We start from the raw sequence: 10,511 nt of genomic DNA, 5'->3' as shown, positions 1-10,511 counted from the left end.
GCTGCTCCAGAAGTGGGGGCCCCTCTTCTGGACCTGCTGCTCCAGAAGAGGGGCACCGCTGTCTGGCACTGCCGACAGCGGTGCCCCTCTGTCTCCTGAGCCAGAGGAGAAGGAGTCCTTTACAGAGCCAGATGAAGTGGAGCCGTGGCCGTCCCCGGAACTACGGGCTACAGTCAAAGGGGAGGAGGTGAGCAACCCACCTCCATCACAGCCTCAGACGCAGCCCGTAAAAACCACCCCGTTGCTATTGGGTCTGGTCCCGTACCCAAGCATCGTGGACACCCGTGCTGAAGACCCAGACCTCCCTTTGCTCGACCTTGTGCCCAGGTCGCAGCACTGCCAGGCACAGTTTCTTGCCTGGTCCCTTACTCCACTCCCCCTTGGAACCCAGACGTCGCTGCGCAGGATGAAGACATCACTGCAGAAAAGGCAGATGTTGAGCCCTAGAAAATGCTAGGAATAAAAATATGAATGTTGAGCATTAGTTTGTAATGGAGCACTTTACCTTTAAGACGTAGACGGTTTTGAACGTAGGGAGGCTGAAGGTCACAGCGTGAAAAACGAACGAAAAAAGGAAGTGTGCACATGTGATAACAGTGAACAGCTACATATGGGAAAAAATAAGAAAATACAACTAAAAATGCTCGATCTGTGAGAAGAAAAAACCTGAGTTGTATGTACAAAAGAAGTGATACGCCTTGCTTTGTTAAAAACTGATTTGGACCGTGGCTTAATAAAGTTGCATAAAGAAGAAGAAAGCGGACTGCTGCGTGTTTCTTTTTAAGGGTGCAACACAGACGTCACTGGCGTTTCCCCCTGCTGGTTGCTGCATTCCCCCTACCTACTGCTCCACTCACTACGCCGGTCCACAACCACGTACCTCTGCCTGTCATTGCTCGCTCTCGGTCACCAGCCTGCAGTGCAGTCGACCAGGGCAAGCCGTCCGGGTCCCTCCTCGCCGGATTGGAGTCCCGTCCCAGGAGCACCAGAGGAAGGAACGACCCATCCTCAAGCCCGCTCGTGGAAGAGGGCGAAAACAAAAGAGTTGGGACTTGAGGGCGGGTGGTCTTTTAAGGGTGGAGGGAGGTGGCCGTGGTATGGCCTCTGTCTTGTAAAGATAAAGGGGAGGATGTGTAAACAGGCAGGGAGGGAATTAAAATCCTCCATGCCAAAAGCATATGTGCATGCATGTTTATTGTTAATTGTTTTGTTAATTATCACCCGCACCTGGTAATTATTGTGAATAATTATAGAACAAAGGTAGTGTGTAACCTTTTTGTATTTGGTGGTTAAACAGTGTTTGTTTTGTTTTGTTTGTGCCAGTAAACAGCTTAGCTGTCCGGCTTATTAGATAAGGTTCCAGCTTGTGTTTAGTTAGTGCTCGTAAGAGCTAGGTTTTTTTTTTCGTTTTTGTTTATTTTTCTTATTAAAAATAGCGCATCCGCACTTTAAAACCTTCAGTCTTGTGTCTGGGTCTGTATTAAAAAGGGTGAAACGAACTCAAGCTGCAATGCTCGTTTACAATTACAGGCTCGTTTACAATGCAGTTGTAGTCAAAAGTTTACATACCCTAATGGAAATTTATAATTTCTAGACATTTCCTGAAAACAAATAATTATAGGAAAAAAATCTTTTGTAGCAAAAGTTTTGCTTTTGTGGATGAGGAAAAAAAGTTACAAGAAATAGATGTCTACATTTATTTATTTCAGCATTTTTTTTTGGAAAACTCCAAAAATGCTAATTCAATGGTTCATACCCTGACAAGGAAAATTAAATAAATAGCTAGCTGAGGCACCATTAGCAATAATAACCTCTTTTAAATGATTAGGATATTTGTCAATGAGTTTTTGGCATGATTCTTAAGTGATTTTTGACCATTCTTCAATGCAAAATTGTTTCCAGTTCATTCAAATTCCGAGGACTTCTCTTGTGCACAGCCTTCTTCAACTCATACCAAAGATTCTCAATCGATTTAGATCGGGACTTTGACTAGGCCATTCTAGAACCTTGATTTTATTCTTCTTTAACCATTCTGAAGTAGATTTTGATCTTTTGGTATGCTATGGAATCCATTTTACCATGTATTAGAACTAAATTCCCTGTGCCACTGGAGGAAAAACAGCCCCATAGAAGGATATTACCACCTCCATGCTTGATAGTAGGTATGGTGTTCTTTTCTTTGTATGCCTAACCAGACTTTCTCCAAACACAACGACTATCAGCATGACCAAATAGCTCAATTCTGTTTCATCACTCAACAAAAACACTGACCACAACTCATATCCATCATTCAACTGCTGTTTTGCAAACTTTAAGTGATTGTCCTTGTGACATTTTCCTAAGAGTAGCTTTTTCCTTGGCCTGTAACCATTGAGACCTTCACCATACAATACTCAACCTATGGTTGAAATTGAAACCCCAACCCCACTTGCAGCCAATTCACTTTGAATATCTTTGGCAGTCAATCTCGGATTGTTATTAACCTTCCTCACAATAATTCTACTTGTTCTTGGTGAAAGAACCTTCTTTCTTCCAGACCGAGGGAGCGTTGTGACAATACCATAAGTCTTGTACTTCTTGATAATAGAAACAATAGGTAAAATTAGGATACTCAAATGCTTGGAAATCGTCTTGTATCCTTCTCCAGCTGTATGACAATACATGTTTTTTTGCCTAATTGTAGACATCTATTTCTTGTAACTTTTTTTCCTCATCCACAAAAGCAAAACTTTTGCTACAAAAGATTTTTCCTAAAATTCTTTGTTTTTGAGAAATTTCTAGAATTTATACATTTCCATTGGGGTGTGTAAACTTTTGACTACAACTATCTATCTATCTATCTATCTATCTATCTATCTATCTATCTATCTATCGATCTATATATATATGCAAAAAAGAGTGGAATGCACCTCATTCCACCTTCCGTGCCAGCTCTCGAGGGGTTAAGGTAAAATGCAACACCCTCATGATATTTCTCTTTATCTTTTCTTTAAAAAGCAATCTATAATAAAACAGTAGGTTCTTTGTGTGCAAAAAATAGCACGATACAGTGTTTCTGAGACACACAAAATAGGTGTTGACAGTATGTACATCAGAGACCTCGCACAACAAAAACAACTAACTGATGTTGTCTGAGGCTTTTCCAAACAACTTTGTTTCATGCTCAGTGACCTCGGCCGTACATTTATTTTCTTTTCTGTGCTCCAAGTGGACTTTGCTGCTCTTCTGACCTATTTTTTTGGTTTGTATTTTCGTGCTCCACAAATGTCATACAGTGCCTACTGCTCTCTGTACTCCTAACTCCGTCACCTCTGGGCTGCAAGTGCGGCCGCTAAATAGACCGATGCACTCATTGAGACCCTCATTATCATAATTGCGGATCATTATTTGTGTGTGTTGAGCAATTTGCATTGCTCTTAAGCTTACATTGAGCACAGTGCAAAATAATTGCCTGGCCGCAATGCAATTTTAATTTGCATCCGCAGTTATTTGCACTGCATCTATACTTACATCTACCTGCTATCTCTAGATTTCAGATTGACTGTTGTCACTGCTCTATTGGAGCCAGGAGCTGATTCAATGTATTTTTAAAAATATATTTTTTTCTTCTGCATAACGAGTAATAGCAAAATTACAGATGTATTGTACTTGGAAAAAACAGCCATACTCATGAATATTTATTTGTACTTGTTGCTTGGCATGGCCCTAATACTAACTACTGGATACAAGCAATCCTATGCTGTCTAAAATCATTAGTTTAGCTGATAACGTCTTCCTACAGGAATGTGACCATTAATGCATCTTTCACACTTTATCAAGGGTGGAGTCCATACTCCAAAATGAAATAAGTATGTAAATTCAAAACCATTACAAATTCAGCACTATTGAATGTTTAATAGTTTTGAATGAATTCTGACTTCTCCCTAGACAGGGACGCAGAGTAGTCCATTTGAGATTTTCTACCACCTGTTTACCAAGTGGTTGACGTTGTCAATCATTATAGTGAATCTGATTTGACTGGTAGCCAAACCTGGGCTGTTATAAACACCTTATATAGAGTCGAGCAACCTTGAAATAGCCAAGGAAAAAACTGCCTTTAACTTTACTGTCATTAAATTGCTTTCGTAATGACACTAGTTTGTTCCCCACTACACCACACCACACCTCTGTCAAACACTAACATGTGAGCTTTCTTTTTTTATTTTGCCTTGAACTCTTACCTGTACTTGCTGTAAAAAATAGGAAAGGATATGTAACTAGAAAAGCTATGACACTGGTACCCTTCAGGCAGTAATGTCAGCGTTAATATTTGAAAAGTATGTTGATGTCAATTTGCATAGGTTTTCTACTTAACATCCGTGCAGGGTATATTAGTTTTCTTCTCTCATGGTGGATCAGCAAAGCAATTTTTTTTTCACTCCTGGTGGGCAGCAGATAAATGAAAATAATTGAGCATACATTCATGAGCAAAACTATTTTTATTTCCATGCCTTTCTAGAAATGTCTTTTCTAATAAAATAAATTAGATTAACTTATAAAAAAATATGATCTGGCTGAAGATAACAATTGGCTTCTCTTTATATTTTATCTGTAATGCTTATTTAATTAGATGACTGTAGTCACTGTAATTAAATGTTTTCTCCAGGGAAATACATGTGATTGGCTTTCAAACAATGAGCTTTATCAAACATTGAACAAGCTGTGTAGAAGTGTCTGAAGCATCATGGTGGTGACTGTTTAATATGTATTTTCTAAAAGCTTCCTTTATGTGACATGCCTGTAAATATAATTGGAATTGGAATGGATAATGTAAATAGGGAATTCAATGCATCATTTCTGAATCACGTTAACTCCTTTCCAAATTAAATTATTCTATAGAAATAGCATTAACATTATTAAATGCTGTATCTCTACCCTGAAAATCCACCTTGACATAGGTTTATGTAGTTATTTTATCCAGCACTGATACTTAAAATGAATATAGTATATGTTGAATTAATTATTAATTTAAATTGAAGACCAGGGGGTGTTCGAATAAACAACTACAACTCTGAAATTGTTTCTATGATTGTTTATAAGACGTTCAACCCCTTTAGTTTAAATATATAACATACAGTAATCCACTGTTCTGTAAATAGCAGTGAGTAAGGGCTGAATAGCGCATTTTCTATGACAACAGGGTAGACAAGCACTGCATACAACAAGACAGGTTACCAAGGGGCTGTTCAGATAACAGAGGTGTTCGGATAATCAATGTACAGTACGAGACACACAAAATAGCTGTTGATTGTATACAATTAATTAGAGACATCACATCTCAAATAACAACAAAAACTACTTAAGACACCGTAAGAAAATATCTTTAATAAATATCTTCTATATACACAAGATGGTCAACTCCGCTGCAGGTAGATTGTTCCCCCAAGCACTGATCCAGGATCAGTTTCTCACTCATTCCGTAAGCCCCGCCCTTCTCTTGACGTTTTCAAGCCCTGCTTCTTCGTGACAGCAAAGAATACAGAACCAAACTGACGTCACTGAAAATTTCAAGCTCCACACGAGCGGGAACCAACGGAGACAGGCTGGCAGGGAGAGAGAGCGCGAACAAAACTTTACAGGTAACTTTACTTACTTATTTATTTAATTAATAACACATTTAAAATGAATAGCGTGCATGTATTCATTGTGCTTTATGACCAGCTGTTTCTCAGTTAAAATGTTATTTCAAACTATCAAGCGATTAACACATTTATTATCTTACTGGGTTACTTTACAATTCTAGTGACCTTAAAATAATGAACGCTTTAGTTGGTGGTAAAAATGTAAGTGCATTTTATTTCTAGGACATTTTTATCAGCATGTTTCACGATTTGTTGAAGACAAAAGTCAGATTATATAACAATAATAATCGTATTGCTGTATTCATTATGAAAAAATAAAGAAAGAAATTTAATGTGGTCAGCCTAGCAGTGTGTGTGTGTGTGTGTGTGTACTGATCTGAAGTCAGTGTAGCAGTGTGTGTGTGAGTACTGATCTGTGGTCAGCCTAGCAGTGTGTGTGTACTGATCTGGGGTCAGTGTTGCAGTGTGTGTGTACTGATCTGGGGTCAGTGGAGCAGTGTGTATGTGTGTGTGAGAGTACTGATCTGGGGTCAGTGTAGCAGTGTGTGTGTGAGTACTGATCTGTGGTCAGCCTAGCAGTGTGTGTGTACTGATCTGGGGTCAGTGTAGCAGTGTGTGTGTACTGATCTGGGGTCAGTGTTGCAGTGTGTGTGTACTGATCTGGGGTCAGTGGAGCAGTGTGTATGTGTGTGAGAGTACTGATCTGGGGTCAGTGGAGCAGTGTGTGTGTGAGTACTGATCTGTGGTCAGCCTAGCAGTGTGTGTACTGATCTGGGGTCAGTGTAGCAGTGTGTGTGTACTGATCTGGGGTCAGTGTAGCAGTGTGTGTGAGAATACTGATCTGGGGTCAGTGTAGCAGTGTGTGAGAGAGTACTGATCTGGGGTCAGTGTAGCAGTGTGTGAGAGAGTACTGATCTGGGGTCAGTGTAGCAGTGTGTGAGAGAGTACTGATCTGGGGTCAGTGTAGCAGTGTGTGAGAGAGTACTGATCTGGGGTCAGTGGAGCAGTGTGTGAGAGAGTACTGATCTGGGGTCAGTGGAGCAGTGTGTATGTGTGTGAGAGTACTGATCTGGGGTCAGTGGAGCAATGTGTGTGAGAGTACTGATCTGGGGTCAGTGGAGCAGTGTGTATGTGTGTGAGAGTACTGATCTGGGGTCAGTGGAGCAGTGTGTGAGAGAGTACTGATATGGGGTCAGTGGAGCAGTGTGTGTGTACTGATCTGTGGTCAGTGGAGCAGTGTGTATGTGTGTGAGAGTACTGATCTGGGGTCAGCCTAGCAGTGTGTGTGTGCATTGATCTTGGGTAAAGGTATGTGTGTGTATATTTGTCTATTCAGAGATTATTATAGCAGTATGTCCTTTTAACTGGATGGGAAAAGGGATGGCGGTTTTTTTTTCTGATTGTACACAACCTTTAACATTGTAATTACAGGATTTTCTAAGTTTGTTTCTTTTTTCAGATGTTGACATGGATGAAAGATTTCTTGCTTCAGTTTGGAAGGGAATAAAAAAAAAAAACAGTGATGTTCATGTTGAAGTTGTAATGGTCCATAGTAGTGAACATGACTTCATTGACCAATACCTGAAAGCAGCTGATGAATCTGGACATGGTTGTTTCATAAACTCATCACCAGACTGATATTTGGTAGAACCATACCTAATAATACAGTGAATCAAAAAAAAAAAAAACTGCCCTAACGACATCCCTTCCCTGTCAGTTTTGACATTTCTAGAATGCCCCTTGTATATATTTATTTCACAAATACTATGTTCTTTTTTAATATCATATATACCCAATATTTTAAATGTGATCTTAAATATTGTGCATTTTGCAGGTTTTACTTCTTACAGATATGCTGTACGTGCAATGGTTGCCAGGGACACCTTTGGTCATGGATTTCCATTGTGCTTCAATTTGCACTTCAGACCTTTTGTGATAAAGTATATATAAACAGTATATTTTAATATGCCACCCCTGTTTGTCATACATAATATATAATCTTGTGTACAAATACAAATATATAATATATAACTCAGAGGCTTGTGCTGTAAATGTTTTTAATGAATTAGATTTTTAGTTATTGATTAAAATTATAAAAAAAAGTTTACATTTTCAGCTATTTAGTTGCTTAATTGCATTTGATTTGATTTTGTATGTTTTCTGTTTTAATAAAATGGATGCAGCTCTTATCAACACCACTTTTGTGTAGGGAGAAGAAAAGCACATTTTGAAAAATTCTCCAAATTGCTTTTCAGGGCTTTTATGGTTGACAAAGACACCAAATTAATGAATGCTCTGCATGGTGTCTTCCCTCAGTCCAGTATTTTGCTATGCTGGTTCCATGTGCTACAGGTATGTAGTCAATTATGATGTGTTTTTTTTTTTTTAGTGTGTGTATAAAATATGATGCAAAATACAGGAGGATTTAAGATGAATATCAAAATTCATATAGTTACCAATATATATATATATATATATATATATATATATATATATATATATATATATATAAAATATATACACACACTCAGTCTTTGTGATAGTAAATGTTGAAATGGTATACTAATATTTGTAATATTGTTTTTAAAGGATTTACATTTTATATATGTGTATACATATTTAATGGCATAAACACTTGGAGGAACAGTATTTGTATTGATATTTATTTTTTCAAAGGCAGTTCACCGATGGATAACAAAGAGATTCTGAAATAAGTGGAGCTGAACAGAAAGATGAAAGGGATAAAGTGATGGCTTTTGATGTTCTGACTGAAGCATTGCAGTAAGTTTACAAAGCTATGATCTGCCGACACTTATTTAGGATACTACTTTTTAAAGACCAGTGCAAAATTGATCCAAAAACAAACAATGTAGATACAAGGTGTGATAGTAGTTTTTACTGTGAACACAGTGGCTTAACTGATTAATCCTGCCACTGCATTCTTTCTTAGGAGTATTGTACTTTTAACATTATTTTATGACATATATAATATTTGGTAATTAGGGTGCTTTGGTATTTCAATGTGTTTTTTCAGGATATTGAATTTCAAGAGGTGCTCAACATCGAATCCAAAAATATTCTTTCATGAAGACAGCAAAACTAAGAATTTAGTTGAAAGGTAAAAATAGCTTGTTCTGCTGATTGTTTGTTTTTTATCTATCGCTTTTACTGTGTTTTGCCTGGATACTGTACATTTTGACTTTTTAAATGAAGGCACACTGACTTCCATGTTGAAAAATCTATACTGTTGATCTGTTGAAGCCTGCAAAACTACAAATTTAATTGCATAATGCATTTCTTTTCAGATTTTTCCTGGGTGTGAAGTATCACTTCTTAAATGAGTACTGCAACCGTAGACTGGATGGTCTGTTGCTCTTACTGAGTAATCGAGTGCTGGTATAGTATAGGTGTTATAACCTATGTAGAACGAGCAGATATTAAACCTAAAAATCTTATTTCAGTTCTTCTATTGTGTTTTTCATTATCCAACCTATCTTGAGAAACTCATTTTTTTTCTGTGTTTTATTTTCAAACAAACGGATGATAGAACAGTATAAAATTTGTCATAAAGTCAAGATTTAATTACTTAAGTTATTATAAGGCTACACAGTTTAAATTAAGGGATCTGTTTAATACAAAGTACTTCTTTGCTCCATTTTTGGATAAATAAAAAAAGTAAAACTTGAATTCAATTTTGGTAGGCATTAGATTTTAGTTTGTTTATGGGTATACAGGATGACTTCGAAAGCTTCTCTCCAAATAAGAACTAGCTAAAGTTCAAAAACTATATTTAAGTAATAAAATATTAATTGTATTTCTTTTCCACACCTATGCTAGTCTCTTGCTAGATTTTAACCTTTAAACTTAAAATTTTTAGGAAATCAAAAGGAAATACCTTTGAAAACCACCCTTATAGTCTATTGAAAGCAAATGTTTTACTGTTTATTTAATGTTTGTTCAGGTTGCCCAAGATGTAGTTTTTGGTTGCAGTTTTAAACATTAAACATAAAGGATGTTGAAAGGATTTCCAGCAAGTGTATGTTCATATATATATATATATATATAAATATAAATATCCTGGCTACTACTATGTGAAATTGGGGAAGTTTAATTATTGTTAATTATTATAAAAATAAGTGTGTGTGTGTGTGTATATATATATATATAATATATATATATAATTACATCTTTATTAATTTAGGTATATTGCAAAAATCTGGACGAGCGCTACGAAGGAGATGGAAGAAAAAAGAAAAGTTGAGGGACTGCTGAGGAAATGCTGGGTTGACAGATGTCAGTGGAAAGATGATTTCACCTGTCTAGTGCCATATTCCAACTCAGAAAACACGTTGGTACATGGTAGTACTTCCTGAGTACACATGTGAATGCATATCAGCTTCTTGCAGAGGTATTTAAAAAATGTTTCAATTTATGCATTTATTACAAAAATATGATCGAATGAAATGTTTTGGTCAGGTAGATTATCAAACAGTAATAGTTTAGAGCATAATGTTTTGCCAAATATTTAAAAATGTCTCTTTCTACATTTGAAGCAATACATAAGTTAAAATTGATGTTCTTAAAACTCACAGTAGTAAATTAACCCTTTGCGGTCCATTTATTCAGCGCGTCAGATCCAATTTATTTTCACACGCACAGTTTATTTTACATGCGCTGTTTAAAAGTATTTTTCTTCACAGTAAAACAGGTTTAAAAGGCACTGCATATAAACAGGACACTCTACTGCATCTCCAGCCCCTCCCCTTGTTCGCTGTATTTTTCACAAACCTCTTCATAGTCGTGCATACTGATAAATCATCTCCTGATCACTCGTTTTATCACCAAACTCCTCAATAATGCGATCCAAGTCATTATTTTATTACTGTAACA

The 10,511-nt window shown here is 37.0% G+C and overlaps 1 long non-coding RNA gene across 1 annotated transcript; it reads left to right on the top strand.

The window, feature by feature from the left end:
• Nucleotides 1–7,810: 7,810 nt before the first annotated feature.
• LOC131705281 (uncharacterized) lies at nucleotides 7,811–9,883 on the top strand. The gene is made up of 3 exons (XR_009310282.1): nucleotides 7,811–7,973; nucleotides 8,298–8,402; nucleotides 9,823–9,883. It is a non-coding gene; the product is annotated as an uncharacterized LOC131705281 (long non-coding RNA).
• The last annotated feature ends 628 nt before the right edge of the window (nucleotides 9,884–10,511 follow it).

This window comes from Acipenser ruthenus, chromosome 2 (genome assembly GCF_902713425.1).
Source record: "Acipenser ruthenus chromosome 2, fAciRut3.2 maternal haplotype, whole genome shotgun sequence".
In the NCBI taxonomy this organism is placed as follows: domain Eukaryota; kingdom Metazoa; phylum Chordata; class Actinopteri; order Acipenseriformes; family Acipenseridae; genus Acipenser; species Acipenser ruthenus.
This window is presented reverse-complemented; position numbering and strand designations above follow the sequence as displayed.